Raw genomic sequence first — 16967 nt, forward strand, 5'->3', positions numbered from 1 at the left:
GAAATTTCAAGTTTTTTCCAACAGTCTGAGCATTGATAAGCAAATGGTACGATACTGTAGACACCATAACCTAAAATATTTCATTCGTGGGAAACCAGTGAGATTTGTGTCAGACTATGAAGAAAGATTGAAGGATACAAGTGATGTTTCAGTTATGGGACTTGGCGGATCAGCTGTGTTGAATATGATTTCTTTTCTGCAGAATCCTGAACTTCACAAAATATACACAAATCAAAAAAGTTTTGCATCATCTCGGTTCCAAGAGCTATGGAACCTGTACAGGAAATTGGAATAGAGATCAACATATACATCATTTCCGCCCTTTTTATTAATCATGAAAACCACACATTGCATGTTGTACCACCATACATCGAGACCTTTAGAGGTGGTGGTTCAGATTGCTGTACACACCGGTACCTCTAATACCCAGTAGCATGTCCTCTTGCATTGATGCATGCCTCTATTCATCATGGTGTACTGTCCACAAGTTCATCAAGGCACTGTTGGTCCAGACTGTCACACTCCTCAATGGCGATTTGGCATAGATCACAAGATGTTCATGATGGGGGCGCGAATTGTCATCCATGTAGATGAATGCCTATCGGCCCCACATAATGCCACACCAAAACAACAGGGAAGCTCCACCTCACTGCACTTGCCAACAGTGTGTCTAAGGCGTTCAGCCTGACCGGGTTGCCTCCAAACACATCTCCGATAATTGTCTGGTTGAAGGCATATGCGACACTCATCAGTGAAGAGAATATGATGCCAATCCTGAGTGGTCCATTCGACATGTTGTTAGCCCCATCTGTACTGCGCTGCATGGTATCATGGTTGCAAAGATGGACCTCGCCATGGATGTCGGGAGTGTAGTTGCACATCATGCAGCCTATTGCGCACAGTTTGAGTCACAACACGATGTTCTGTGGCTGCATGAAAAGTGTCATTCAACATGGTGACGTTGCTGTCAGGGTTCCTCCGAGTCATAATTCGTAGGTAGCAGTCATCCACTGCAGTAGTAGCCCTTAGGTAGCCTGAGTGAGGCATGTCATCGACAGTTCCTTTCTCTCTGTATCTCCTCAATGTCCAAACAACGTTACTTTGGTTCACTGCGAGTTGCCTAGACACTTCCCTTGTTGAGAGCCCTTCCTGACACAAAGTAACAATGCGGATGTGATCAAACCACAGTATTGACAGCCTAGGCATGGTTGAACTACAGACAACACGAGCCGTGTACCTCCTTCCAGGTGGAATGACGAACTGATCGGTTGTCGGACCCCCTTTGTCTAACAGGCACTGTTCATGCATGGTTGTTTACATCTTTGGGTGGGTTTAGTGACATCTCTGAACAGTCAAAGTGATTGTGTCTGTGATACAATATCTACAGTCAACGTCTGTCTTCAGGAGTTCTGGGAACCAGGGTGATGCAAAACTTTTTTTGATGTGTGTATTTCTAAATCTTTTTCACAAGATTTTGTTTGATGAATGTGCTCTTGGAAATGAGAGTAAGGGCAACTAGAACTGCCATTATGAACTGAATGAATAACTGTCCTTTAGAATCTGAGAACAGCGTGAAGAAGAAACGAAGAGGAGTGTATGATTATAGATTTGACAAGAATACAGAGATAATGGCAGCAATGCGCAAGGATAACAATTGTGTAAATCTCATGCAAACCATGAAACAATGCATCCAATAAGCCAAGTAAAGAGAAGGAGCAAAGCTGAGAACAAAGAAGTGCAAGTTCCACAGCCAAGAATGATTTCAGAATATAAGAGTCATATGTGAGGTGTGGACAAACTGGGCTGGAATGTGCAGAAATGTTGTGTGAGACTTCGAGGTAAGAGATGGTACTTCCCATAGTTCACTGATGCATTAGATGTAGCGTTGGTCAACATGCATGTCATCTACTGCCTCTCAAATGAAAATATTCCACTGCTTCAATTTTGGAGGATGGTGGCAAGTGTATATCTTGTGCATCTGCTGCTTCTGATCTGAAAAGGGCAGGACGTCCATCACACCCAAAATCCGTTTCACTTATTCAAGTTGAACATGGAAACAGACATGTGGCTGAACACACAACACTGTGGAAACAAAGAAAATGTGAAAAAAAGGGGGGGGGGTTGTTTTGTTGGCTGGCACAAAAAATAAAATGAAATGTAAAAAGGCAGTGGCATGTGTCATGATCCCCATTTGCAGATAGAATAAAATAAATCATTTATTTCGAGGTTATTACATTTTTTTTATTTTATATTCCTTTTCCTCAACTCTATGTCTATCAGTAAACACAGAAATGAATGTAGATTGAAGAAAAAAATTTAGTACTTAATGGGTTAATAGTAGAAAATGGATGAAACTGGTGTTGTGCTGCAGTAAGTTAATCCAAGCTACACCAATATTTCATCATATGATTTCATTTTTGTCCTGAACATGTAATGACTCCAACCTTGTTATTTATTTTGCATTCGATATGCCCGATGCCTTACGGTACTATATGCATTCAGCATGGGAAACTTAATTAACATGCAAATGCAACAAAACATTGTTCATTATAAATTTAGTTATACATATTACAGTACTTATAAACCTATAGTGCATACATGTTGTAATCTGTCAAAAAAAAATTAACAGTTAAACAGAAACACGTAATTACAAAGCCAAGAAATGGCATAGTCTGTGAGTCTATGCAGATCCTCTAGTGAACCATCCCAAAAACCATGAATTTCACACTTGATTATGTGGTGCATCATCTGTATTTCACCACAGTCACAGTGAGGATCGTCCACGTAGCACCACTTGTCCATCAGCTTGTTGCACTGTCCAATAGCTTGTTGCACTGTCCAGCACCAGTTCTCGTTCTGTTTAGTGCTACCCAGGTTCTGTGAGGGATGTTGAGGCCAGGAACACAACCAGCCAGGTTCTTAATGAGGTGTCCATTGTTAACATTTGCTTGTTGCCATAGGTGTTTCCATTCTGCTCTGGTGTCCTGATTGTTCAAGGAGTGGGTCTAGAAGGGTTTTCTTGATTTTGTGTCAAGCCATGCAGATCACCTTGTGTTGGGAATGTGGTGTCAGCAGCAGTCCTTTGCATTTCTCTTTGGATTGCGTATTGTATGCAGAGTGAGGGAGGTTCAATGTTTGCCAGCACAGAGAGCCATGGTATTGGGGTAGGTCTCACTGTTCCACTTATTGTTCGCAAGGTGTCATTTAGGTGAATATCTACTTCATTGACGTGCGAACTGTTGGTCCATACATGTGCACAGTATTCTGCAACACTGTAAACTAGGGCCAAGGAGGAAGTGGGAAATGTTGTAGTATTACTTCCCAAGGCAGAGCCTGCAAGTTTCTGGATGATATTGATTCTGCTTCTGAGTTTTTGGCTGACATACTGCAGGTGTCTTGAATGTTAGGCTGTGGTCCAGTTTAACACCCAGGTATTTTGGTGCTCTTTCATGTCTTATATTGTGGCCTGCTACATTCAAACGCAGCTTCCTGTCTGCTTGTTTGTTATTCAGGTCCACCACTGTGCTTACTGTTTTGGTGCATTAAGGTTTAGATGCCAGGTCCTGTAGTAGTTATGAAGCTGCACCAAGTCAGAATTTAGGCCTGATTCCAGTTGTTCGAATGACTTTCCATGCAAAGCAATAGCCAGATCACTGGCATAGGAGAACTTCCATGTTTGTGTTGCGGCATATCAGAGATGTACAAATTAAACACCAAAGGAGCTAACACAGAGCCTTCTGGCAGTCCATTATTGAGGATTCGGGCTTTGCTTGTTTTTCTGTGAAGATATACTCTGTATGTCCTTGTGGATAGCATATTATAAAAGAACTTTAATTACTTCTTACATTTGACTACTGTAGCAAGCTTATACAGTAATCCTTTAAGCCATACTGTGTCGTATGCAGTTGAGAGGTCTATAAATAATAAACCAGTCTTTTTCTTGTTCTGAAAACCACGTTCAATATGCGTGATTAGTGCCAGGACTTGATCATAGCAACTCATCTTCAACCTGAAACTAGCTTGCTCCAAGGGTATTGCTGAATCTGTTAGGTGGGTCACTCTCTTTAGAAGAATCTTCTCTAGAAGTTTGTACATCACACACAGCAGAGAGATAGGTCTGTAGCTCTTGGGATCTCTCTCGTCCTTTCCAGGCTTCAAGATAGCTATTATCTTTGACTCCTTCCATTTGTTTGGGATGTTTCCAGTTTCAAGTATGGTGGAAAAAAATTTGCAGAGCCATGTGCGTGCTCTTGGACCTAGGTTCTTTAGAAACTCTGGTAGGATTCCATCAGGTCTGGCCACTTTCCTTGATTTGATGTCATTTATTGCAGTTATCAACTCTTCTTCAGACAGAGTGCTCACAATGTCTGACTGTTCTGCGCAGTTCTTCAGTCATGAGCTTTTTAAGGTCCTTCTTCTGTTGTGTAGGGACAATGGATCTTGGAGATTTCAAGTATAACTGAGCTTATTTTATTAGGGTTAACAGCACTCTGTTTGCATCTAGGATGTACAGCATCTCCTGATTTTCTGAGAAGGCCCCAACTTTTATGGCTGGAATGGGTGAAGTCAAGCTGGTCAGCTAGCTCATGCCAACGTTTCCTTCTTTCTTTGTCAAGAAGCTTGGTCAGTGAGCCTGCAGTCTGGGGATTTCCAGTGTTGTTGTGTTCCTGAAGAAGAGATTCGCATTGTTTGGTAAAGCCTGGTATGTATTCTCTTCCAGCTCCACATGGGTTAGTTTCTTTGGCTGCTCACAGCAGCAATTTGGTAAACCTTTCATAGTTTATCAGAATTGGAGGAATTCTGGTCACAGTTTGTTCCATGTGAGATTGGAATTTGTCCCATTGTGCCTTATGAAGGTTCCAATGGGGGATTGGTAGGCTGTCTATGACTGGTACCTGCAGTCCAATCTCCACAATGACTGGTGAGTGCTGGCTTTTCAGCAGCCATGTCAAAACAGTTCGCTTTGCTTGCATTGTGATCCCATCATTACTGGTCATCACAAAACAGAAATCTGGTGAAGTTAAAGTTTTCCATGCATTCGATGTAAATGTGGCCTTGTCCCTAGCATCGTATATGAGATGGATACTGCTGACATCAGCCCAATCTGCTGGCTGGAGACCTTGGTCATCACAGGAGTGGTATCCCCATCTGAAATGGTGAGAACTGAAATCCACAAAGTACACTGCTAGGTGGCTTACATCTGGAAGAATGGAGATGCCCAATTTTTGGATGGAGGTTTCTACATGTTGACTAAGTCATTTCATTTGATCCCTATGGCAAAGTCAGTGGGCTTGGGAAACTCTGTAGTGTTATTCAATAGCTCATTTTTAATAAGTGTTGCAATTCCATGCTTTTCGTGGCCTTTGGAGGCAACTGTGGTAAATTCTTGCACTTTAAGTTGGTAAGTTGAACTCACATTGGTATGTGTTTCTTGAAGTGCAAGTCATCTACCTCATTTTCTTTCATAATTTTTGAGACGATATCAACTTTGACTCTGCTATAGCCTTCAATGTTGGCCTGGCATATTCTTAGAACATGCCTAATTTTTGGTTTTTTGATGGGCTGCATTCTAATAGCCTTCGAGTAGCACATCTGGCAGGGCCAGGAGGTACGAGTATGTCCAGCCATCGCTTGGGGGTGACATTCGCTTCATGCTTCACTCATCTTCTCATCACATCGAAACACTACTAGGGGAGTGGGCCACATCGAGGCTGTTACTGTCCACTCTAACGCTGTGTTGAAGTAATGTAGTTAGAATTGTTGGAGTTGGGCCAGTGATGTAAGGCAGTCATGCTGATATCACTGAGTTTTATCACTCCTGTGTGCCTTACAAGAGAGAGGTAGGAGAACACTGCTGTGGTGGTGGGGGCCCATAACTGATGATGCCAGGAATGGAGTGACAGTTGTCTTGATGTTGTGGTGTGCCACATGCTAAATCCAGCAATAGATGGAAGCGATAGAGGACGTCAGTGCTGAGCACTGGTTCAGTGACAGTTGCAATGAGGAAGTTCCAAGAAAACAACTCCCTGAAGCCGAGATCTAAGGTACGAGATGCATATCCTTAGATGGTAATAAAGGAGTCATTTGCTGTGCAGAACTGGGTGGCAAGAGTGACTCATTGCTGGAAAATGCCCAAAAGTGTTCATGTGGGGTGAGGTACTCATGTTCAAACCTATGTCAATGAGAAAATATTGTCTATGTATATGGTAAAAAAATGCAGAGTCTGCCACTCTGCTGAAGAGGGGACAGGTAAGACGTTTCGTTGATGTGTTGCAAGGAGAGATGACTTGAATTGTTGCTGTTATCTGGTTGAACTATCACAGAATACACTTTTCTTTTGGGCAATCACACAGTACCAGCAATTGTGTGCCACTTTGCCAAACTGTGTTAGGAACTAGCATAGTCATCCTTGCACAGGAATATCATTGCACAAGGCATGGCTGCCAGTTGTGCAAATGTTTGTTGTAGTTGGCTGAAGGTTATCACTCCTGGTGACAGAGTTGAACCTGACACTCAGTGTTGGTCAGGTGTTGTCAAGTCTGGTGCAGCTGTGCCTAGGTGGTTGGTGCAGTGGAGTTGCTGTGAGTCCTGTTCAGAGGCATTGTTATCGACAGTGTTTATACATTGTCGATGTTGCAAAGCAGTAAATATCATGAGAGAGGGCGATGGCGATGGATAGACACACAGAGGGGCAGGAGGAGATGGGCAGTGCGTTTGGGAAGGAAGAGATGGGAACAGAGGGTAGGAGAAGAAGATGGCTTGAAAAGGAGGAAGAAATAGTTACTGAAAGGGGGAAGGAAGAGATGGATAGAGAGAATGGGGAGGAGATAAAGGACAGAGATGTGAGGACGGGATGGACAGAAAGAGGTGGAGGACAAGTTGGATAGGCATATAGAGGGTAGAAGATTACGGATAGAGAGAGCAGGGAGCAAAGGGACTGAGAGATGTGGGAGGAGTAGATCAACAGAGAGAGGGGAGTGGAAGAGATGGACAGATATAAGGACGAGGGGGTGGACTGACAGAGGAGAGAGAGGGAAATGGACAGTCAGAGGGGTGGAGTAGGAGATGGACAGAAAGAGGGGGGAGGAGGAGACGGACAGTGAGTGGGCAGCAGAGGAGATGAAACCAAAGATGGAGGAGCTAAACATGTGAAGTGAAAGGGTGAGGAGGAGATAGACAAAGAGATAAGGGGGAGGGAGAGATATATGCAACTGTGCAATATATAATGGACAGAGAACAGGGGGAGGTGGGGAAGGATGGAGAGGGGGAAGGAGGAGATGGGAAGAGAGAGGGGAGGGAGAGGATTTAGAAAGAGAGGGGTAAAAGGAGACAGATAAGACAGGGGGAGGCCAAAACAGGGGAAGAGAAAATGGACAGAGAGGGGAGAAGATGACTGGAATAAAAAAATGTCTATGCAAGCAAGTTATTTAGCTAATACAGTGAAACCCCACTTTTACACTTTTCAAGGTACTTCAAAAAGAGGTTAAAATGTGGGAAACAATGTTTTAAGCTGTAAAAGTTATGTATAGGATGCCCCCTTGCATTTTTGCACTATATTTATGATACATGTACATAACAGGCATCAAAATACTTGTCAGAGACTTGTTTATTATTTAATAAAGGTTTATTATCCAATAAAAACCATTGATGTAACTGGAACTGATAACTGGCTGGGAAGTAGGAAGGTTTGATTCAATTTCATACGTCATAATCAATGTTTTAGAAATTCTGCAGCTGTCAGTCATTATTTAAATAATGAAATACTGTATTAGTTACATATTTTTTTATGCTTAGCACATCATTTTTTGAGAATTTTTTCTCGTTGTCACATGCAAATATGTACAAAAGCATTTTGTGTGGTGTTTGAACTTGTTATTCTGCATCTCTTTCATTGTAGTTGTCTTTTTGGGGTTATCAGGTACTGTGGCTCCTCAGTTATGTGGAGAATCACACACATGCAAACTATCACTCACATTGTTTGTTTGTGTAACATCACAAAAAATACATATGTAAATACTGAACTTGACAACGAGAAGAAACTCTTGGTACACGTTTTGCTCAACATGAAAAAAATATGTAAACGAAGTTGTGTTTAAACTAAAAATATTTGAGCAAAGCAAAGTGAATAATGGTGTCCACTAGTGCTACATGTGACTAAACGCTGAAACAGGCTAAAAATAGTTAAAAAAGGTGTCACAATGATCACAACAACCACAAAACTGTGTTTGCACACCAGAAACATTTTGGAAATGGTTGTGATTTGTTATAATATCTTTATTCGAATGAACCTAGTTACTCCCATCAGCCACCATGCCAAGTAGGGCTTGGCAGCGACAGGAGATAGGGCTTGAATTGTTCCAACTTTTACATGTTTACCAGTTCAAATCTACTGAGCATAGTGGACTGGTGTCAAAAAATTTAACCATGTAATATTTGTAAACACTACTGGACAGCCAACATCATGCCAGAGTGTTTTTTTTCTACATGAACATTTTTTCGTAATGTGTAAATCACAGGAAAATTGTAAATATGTTGACACAAAATCGGGTGCAAATTAACATTGTAGACATAGGAAATTTGACAGAAATGAAAAAAGATCTCGTAAACAGCAGGAAAATGTTAATTCCAGGTACATAAAAGTGGGGTTATATTTTATGTTTATGACAGTGGATGTATGTGGGTGCATGTATGTACATATGTTCCACATCTCTCCTAAACCACTACATCAATTTTTGACCCTATTTGGTACACATAGTGCTTATTGTTTAAAAATGATTACTTTATGGATAGGAAACACGTAGCTCCCCTAGGGGAAGGAGTGATGGTGAAAAGCATTGGTAATGCCTGACACCAAGGCTGCCCTTCACAACTAGCATGTTGTGCTGGTAGTATTGGAATGAATTCCTGGGGTTACACATAATGATGAGCACTGCAAAAGTGGAGAGGAGGAGAGGACAGGTATTGGGAGTAGGAGATGGGCAAATGAGATGAGATCGATAGAAAAGGGGAGGATGGGATGGGTAGAGAGAGAAGAGACAGGAGGAGTTGGACAGAGAGGGGGGATGAAGAGATAAGCAAAGAGAGAGGGTAGCAAGAGAGGGACAGAGAGAGGGGGGGGGGGAGGTGGTGATGCACAGAGAGTGATGAGGAGGAGATAGACAGAGGAAGTAGTGAAGAGGGGTGGAGCAAGAGAGTGAGAGGAGGAGATGGACAGAGGGAAGAGGGAGGAGGAGATGAACACAAAGAGGGGAAGGATCAGGTGGAAAAGGAAGAGGAGGAGAAGGATAGAGACAGGGAGGGAGGAAGAGGTGAATAGAGAGAAGGGAGGAGGTGATGGGTAGGAGGATATGGACAGAAAGACGAGGAGGAGGAGATGAACAGAGAGGTGGGGAAGAAAGAGAGGAAAAAAGAGAGGGAGGAGGAGGTGGAGATGGATAGGGAGAGGGGAGTGGAGGAGATGTGCACAACATATGTATGGTATGCATATTGGAGCTTTTCCACTGGCAAAAGTCTTGTAGTACAAATAAAAATGTGTATTTATGCACGTTTAGTTGCAGTTTTGCTATACCCATAAAGTAATGTAAATGGAAGAGATTTAAAAACAAAAAAAATCTACCGACCAAGCGGTAGATCCCATCAGTCAGGATGAATGGGCACAGGCAGAGGGTGTATAAAGGCAACATACAATATCCTGCTGCAGAGCATACAGTACATCATGACAGTTATGATCTCAGTGCGTTTCACCACACGTGCCATCTGGATTCGTCCCACAGACACCAGTTTCTCAGAACTCCGCAGATGGAAACTAACACTACAACATGTCCTTAGTTCCCACCACCCAACTGGCCTTAATTTATGTTAATTCCTTCTGTCTCAGCATTTATTCACAGTAACTACTCCTTTCCTCATTCCTTTTGAGTTTTCCACATCTTTCATTTTCTGACTTGTCTATTTTTTGCCATCTCCCCCTCCCACCTCTGTTACATACAATACACTTAGCTTTTCTCTCTTATTAACTCATACATGATGTTTTAGTAATAATCTCTTTCTTGCATATTACCCTGTTTTCCACCTTTAAGCTCTCAAGATTTCAAATCTCATCTGGTGCAGTCCCCAACAATCAGCATGTCCTTCTCATCCCATCCAGTAAGTCTCCCCTGACCAAGGATTCTGGGTGACTTTTCTAAACTGTACCCCTTTCCCTAAACCTCTCCAGTCCTTCTCTTCACCTCTCTTCCTTCTCCTTCAACTCTTCTGCCAGAAGGAGTCATTGGCTCCAAAGTTTGTGAAAGTTAAATTCTTTTGTGTGTGTGCTCCCACATCACCAATTTGTGAGCAGATTTTTTTAATCACACACACACATGCATGCAAACGCAACTCACACACACGACTGCAGCCTCAGGCAGCAAAAACCACACTGCTAGCACCAGCACCAGCGCATGACGGGAGTGGCGACTAGGTGGGGGTAAGAAGGAGGCTGGGGCAGGGAGGGGGGAGGGATAGTATGGTGGGGGTGACGAACAGTGAAATGCTGCAGATTAGAAAGACGGCAGTGGAGACATGTTGAGGGGGGGAGGGAAAGGGGGGGGGGAAGTATCGGAAAAGGAGAAAGACTGGGTATGATGGTGGAATGATGGCAGAGTAATGATGGAATGGGAACAGGGAAGGGGCTGGATGGGTGATGACAGTGACTAACAAATTCAGAATTCTGAATTGTGCAGTGGGAACTTTCCCTGCAATACATACCACTTTCCCATAACCCTCCTGGCCTCAACCTTTGTTAGGTTCGAATTTAGAATTCTGAATTGCACAGGTGGGAACTTTCCCTGTAATACATCCTACTTTCCTGTAACCCTCCCCTTCCCTGTTCCCATTCCAGCACTACACAACTGTCATTCCACCATCACACTCAGTCTTTCTTCTTTTCCGCTACACCCTCCCCCTCTCTCCACTGCCCTCTGTCTAACCTGCAGCACTTTACTGTCCACTGCACCTACCACATTATCCCTCCCCCTCCCTGCCCCAGCCTCCTCCTTATCCCCACCCAGTCGCCACTCCCGTAATGCACTGGTGCTGCTGCTCGCAGTGCGGTTTCAGTTGCCTGACTCTACAGTCGTGTGTGGAGTTGTGTTTGTGTGTGTGTGTGTGTGTATGTGTGTGTGTGTGTGTGTGTGTGTGTGTACGTGTGTGTGTGTGAGTCTATGTCTATTGTTGACAATGGCCTTAATAGCTAAAAGCTTTATTTGTGTCAGTCTTTCTGTTGTGCCTATCTGCAACTCAGCATCTCCACTATATGGTGAGAGCAACTTTCCTTTTCACAACATTGTTAATGAGATTTAAAATCTTATCAAAACATTCATTCATCATTCTAAAGTAAACAAAAAATGATTTCTCATGTAGATGGAGTTGTGGACTCAGCATATGATTTTCACTACACTTGCATCTTTCGAATTTGATTTAATGCATTCTCTTCTGGTTTCTGAAAGATATTTCAACAGTTATTTTCAAAACTTACTGTTTCTACTTTAATCCTAATATATCTAGTTTTGAGATGAATCTTTACCTCCCTCTTCATTCATCTTCAGTGCCAACGAATAATAGAAGTGCTTCTTCTTTGTCAGACAATGTGATTTGTTTAACTAGCTATGGATAATTATGTTTGTTTCAAGTTCTACTTGTATCTGCTTTCACTATATCCCATATTGTTTTTATTTTGCTTCCTGATGTTGCTGTCTTCTTCTCAGCATGCTTTTCCTTAGATGTTTGGATTACTTTCCTTAGTTTTAGTTTCACTAAGAAATTAAAGACTAGGGATTAGAAGTTTCATGTAGATTGCTGTATATGTACAGATCAAGAGGCCAAGAAAGAAGTACAAAGACATTCTTAATAAGAAAGATAGCTAGTACAGTAAATAGACAAAAATTATTATAATATGCTGTGGACTCATATTCACACATGATGTCCTGTAAAGTGATCTTGGGTAGTGTTGCCAATGTGATAATGTTGGTTAGGCTGCAGAAGAAAATCATCAGGTGTATTTAAATAAATGTCCTCAATACAATTCTGTAGAGAAAACTTCAAGGAACGACACATATTAATTGTCCTATCATGGTAGATACATGAAAAATTCTGTACTTGAAAACACATTGCACTGCCTTATCAAACAAAGGAGTGCATCACTATAGAAATAGGATAAACTACCATATACAAAGCAAGTGGTTGAGTCTATTTGATAAGGACCCATTTTATAACAATCTTCCATATGATAAAAAGAGTAAACAAATGATTCCAGTTCTCAGAGTATACGAATATATCTTTCCGTGGCTAAGAAATACATGACTAACCATATTCTCAATTACTTGTTAATCACTATATTGATATATCTGTATTTATGGCATTTATTTAGATACTTATACATATTAAGTTCAGGTGTAGACTTTTATGTACTGTGTTTCAATTTTTTACAGTTGATTTATTCATTCTCATTGTAAAATCACCCATGGACAACTAAATCAACTACTCACTTAAAGTCAAACAATAATAAAGCAAATAATAATCCAAACATACTGACTAATCCATTTCCAGGCCAACTAACAAGTAATCTATCATACTACGACCATGGTAACTCAGTAAGGCTAAGACTTGAGGTAACTGCCTACTTATGCTTGCCTCTAGATAATGGACAACACCACAAAACTAACTCTGATTGTGAAGTGCTGAACATGTTGAGTTAGGGAGTGTCAGGGTTTTTACCACTGAAGCATCTAATGTCACTGAAGCATCACGTGGGGATACAAATGAAGGCAAAATTTTGAGGATGTTTTACATCTGGGCTGGTGATCCCAAAGAATATCAACAATCAACACATTTAACAGATGTTGACACAAAGTTTTATCTGTGATACAGAAATCTGAGAAACTGGGGTTGGAAAGGATAGTATTAATACCACCATTCACTAGATTTTATAAAAAGTGGAACATCTGTTTACAATTTGTGATGCACAAAAGGACTGACGAGGAAATGGCAACATACATGGTGACTGATAAATATTTTATTGACATACATCATTAAGCTTCACCATTTTTGTAAACCATTATTCTTGGGGGTACAATCTGGAAGCCACCATTTTGATACAGAGTTTGTTAGGTAATAATTATGGTTCAATGCGTAGCTCTCTGCACCACATTTCAACAGACTTCAAAAAATATTTGATAAAAGTGCTTCAACGACTTCTTATAGAGGCCTTCACTGACATCAAGAAGTACTATAGCTGATAAGAGATTAATTTGAAAGGAAGTAAAGGAATTACATTTTGCCTTCTGTTTTATTTATTTTATACCATTCACCAAACTCTTTAAACATGCCTTTAATGATTAGAACAGTGGATTTTTATGTGCTAATCTTGATGAGCTGTGCATGATACATGACATCAGATCACTCAAGGTGGTCTCACAATACATAGCTACAAATGACGAGTTTTTTTTGTTGGATTTTCTATTTTAATCAGATGTCACAGTACTGACACTATCAGAAAATAACACTGTTGTGCAAAACTTCAGTATGAAAGAAGTCTTTGCATGATGTGTCACTGCCAAATAAAATAACTGGATGAAATTTGGGCCATATATAGAAAGAACTGCTACAGTGTAATACAGAAGGTAGCTGAAAGAATCACACAATGAGATAAACATAAATGACATTTTTATTCAAAGACAATAATTACACTGAAGTCACCCCTGGAATTATGACAGGTGGGGCATAGTTTTTAATAGGGTATGTGGTCACCATTGTTGGCAATGAATGCTTTGCAATGTGCTTTCATGCTGGTTTCAGGGATGGCAAGAAGTTCTTGTGGAAGGGTATTTCATTTCTCCACCAGCATGGTTAACAGCTGCTGGATGGTCATTGGTGCACGTGGACATTCTGCATTGTGTCTCCCCAATTCATCCGACATCTGCTCAGTGAGATTTAAGACAAAGGAGTGGCAGGCCAGTCGATCCACTGAATATTTGTTTGCAAGAGCTACTCTTACTGCACTGTTCACACTTTGTCACCTGTAAAAATCAAGTCTGGGCAAAATGCACCTATGAAAAGAAGCACAAGGTGAAGGAGTAAAGTGCCACACTAATGTTGGCAAGTGAGCATACCACTGTGAAAGATTTGGAGGTGAGTCTGCCCATGCAACATTATGCCTCTCCACAGCATAATACCTAAACCACCAAACAATCAGTTCCTGGGTGCATTATGTGTTCCCATCTCTCACCAGATGAGGATACATCCATAATCACTAAGCAGACTGAATCTACTCTCATCCTAAAGAACAAATGATCCCACTCTTCATTGGTCCAGTCTCTATATGCTTTTCTTATCTTCACTAATGGTGCCACCGATGTGCAGCTGTCAACATAACACAATGTACTGATTGTCGGGCAAAGAGACCACCCTTACGCAGTTGCCATTCCACTGGGGAAGCAGGAGATAGCATGCCTTGCAGCCATGTTAAATGTGGTTGGAATTACCCTGTGTTTGACGTGAGTTCCTTCTTGCTTCTTGCACAATGTAGTAGTCACCTGCTGCTGTAGTTGACCATCTCCTCTCCTTTAGGCAACAGTGGCCATGGTTTGGCATGCTTGCTATGTACATGAAACAATGCTGTGAACAATGGCAAACTCCTGGACTACACTCGTCACACTTTGTCCTTCCTCCAGTTCCCCAATGATTCTTCCCCATGTGAAGTCACCCAGATGTTGTCTCTGGGCCATGTTATAAAGAAGAACACCACTATGGTGCACTGTAACTGCTCACTGATTGACACACACTGTCTTTCCTTATTCCTTCAACTGCCTCATGTTGTGGGGCTAGTCCCATCTAGCACTATAATCACAATGACCTCGCACAATATGGCATCCAGCTTTCTGTGGATGACTGGGAGACCTCTGGCAACACACTCCTGTGCTTCCATACATTTACACCAGGTTTGTAATATGTTATGTTAGTTTATCTATTTTGTCCTTAAGTTTTGCACAGTCTTATGACACCAAAGCTAAGCCACACTATTACTCTTGGAATTCAAATCCCAACCTATAAATATGGTAATGGAAAGGCTTTGGTGAATAATACATAGTAGAAGAACTAAAGGTAACAAACAACTCTCCATACAAGTACATGGTAATGGAAAAACACACACACAAAATTCAAGCTTTCGCAACCCACGGTTGCTTCGTCAGGAAAGAGGGAAGGAGAGGGAAAGAAAACAGGATGTGGGTTTTAAGGGAGAGGGTAAGGAGTCATTCCAATCCCGGGAGCGGAAAGACTTACCTTAGGGGAAAAAAAGGACAGGTATACACTTGCACACACACACACATCCATCCACACATACACAGACACAAGCAGACATATGTAAAGACATCTCTGCCCAAACTCTTTGCCTTTACATATGTCTGCTTGAGTCTGTGTATGTGCAGATGGATGTGTGTGTGTGTGTGTGTGTGTGTGTGTGTGTGTGTGTGTGTGCACGTGTGTGTGTGTGTGTGTGTGTGTGTGCGTGTGTGTGTGTGCGCGCGCGCGAGTGTATACCTGTCCTTTTTTCCCCCTAAGGTAAGTCTTTCCGCTCCCAGGATTGGAATGACTCCTTACCCTCTCCCTTAAAACCCACATCCTGTCGTCTTTCCCTCTCCTTCCCTCTTTCCTGACGAAGCAACCATGGGTTGCGAAAGCTTGAATTTTGTGTGTGTGTTTGTGTTTGTTTGTGTCTCTATCAACATACCAATGCTTTCGTTTGGTAAGTTACATCATCTATGTTTTTGGATATATTTTTCCCACGTGGAATGATGTGTGTGTGTGTGTGTGTGTGTGTGTGTGTGTGTGTTTGTGCATGCATATTCCACTGGCTCTGAAGAATGATACATACAAAAGATCAGGAACTTTGATAACTTTTAGGTTGTGTCCATCTACGTGCAACTGAACAAAACCAATTTTATCATAGCACACATACAGGGTGTCCATAAATGTGTGCCCTGATTTCAAGATTAAATATTAATTATATTTATGATGCTAAAATTTTTATATGATTTTATTTATTTTTTGGTTACAGATCTACGGAACTCTTAAAGTTTCTGTACAGCTGTGTCTTATTCAACACTTCGGCACAAGGAGCATTGTGTGAGCTATATTGTAAAAATTACTTTCCCCCAGGAGAAAGCTCAATGCAATGTGTGGCTAACAGAAACCAAATCACTGATCACTGGTTACTGTGCAGCGAAAGTTTGTGTCTCTTTACTGGAAGAAAGCATCTGATGTCAAAGTAATCATCTGATGTCAAAGTAATCATAAAATGAATGGAAACTTTTTTTAGCAATAGGGTCAGTTGAGAACAAACATGCAGCAGATGCTGTGTTCTGGAGAAGACTGTGCAGGCAGTTCAAACCACATTTACGAGGTCACAGCAGAAATTGATCAGACATGCTTTGCAGGAGTTTCAAGTGCCAGAGAGTACAGTGCATAAAGTGGTTCACAAAAATCTTACACTGCATGCATACATATGTCCAAATTGTTCAGGCATTACAACCACATGATCACCCAAAACACGAACAGTTTACAATGGACGTGCTGAACCATTTGAGAGGACAATGATTTCTTGAAGCATGCGTGTTTTCCAATGAGGCTACATTTCACATTTGTGGCTCCGTTAAATGCCATGTATGGATGTGGGGATCAGAAAATTCATATATCATACGAGAACACATTCAGGACAGTCCAAAGGTGTGGCGTGGGTTATCAAGTGGTGATTGAGTGACCAGTCCATTTCTCTTCTTTCAAAGCAATGTAAGTGAATATGTTTACCTAGACATGTTGGTGAATTATGCCACTCCCCAGCTACAGCATGTGCAAGACACTATCATCTTTCAGCAAGATGGCACTCCCTCTCATTGAAGTCTGAAAGTTGGTGATTTTCTTAATGAAACCTT

General features: G+C 41.5%; 1 protein-coding gene across 1 annotated transcript in view; it reads right to left on the bottom strand.

Moving 5' to 3' along the window:
- Positions 1 to 16967, bottom strand: part of LOC126236673 (TBC1 domain family member 19) — a 169122-nt gene that overhangs the window by 82851 nt on the left and 69304 nt on the right. The gene's annotated exons all lie outside the window — the stretch shown is intronic.

The sequence above is a fragment of the Schistocerca nitens genome, chromosome 1, assembly GCF_023898315.1.
Source record: "Schistocerca nitens isolate TAMUIC-IGC-003100 chromosome 1, iqSchNite1.1, whole genome shotgun sequence".
Lineage (NCBI taxonomy): Eukaryota > Metazoa > Arthropoda > Insecta > Orthoptera > Acrididae > Schistocerca > Schistocerca nitens.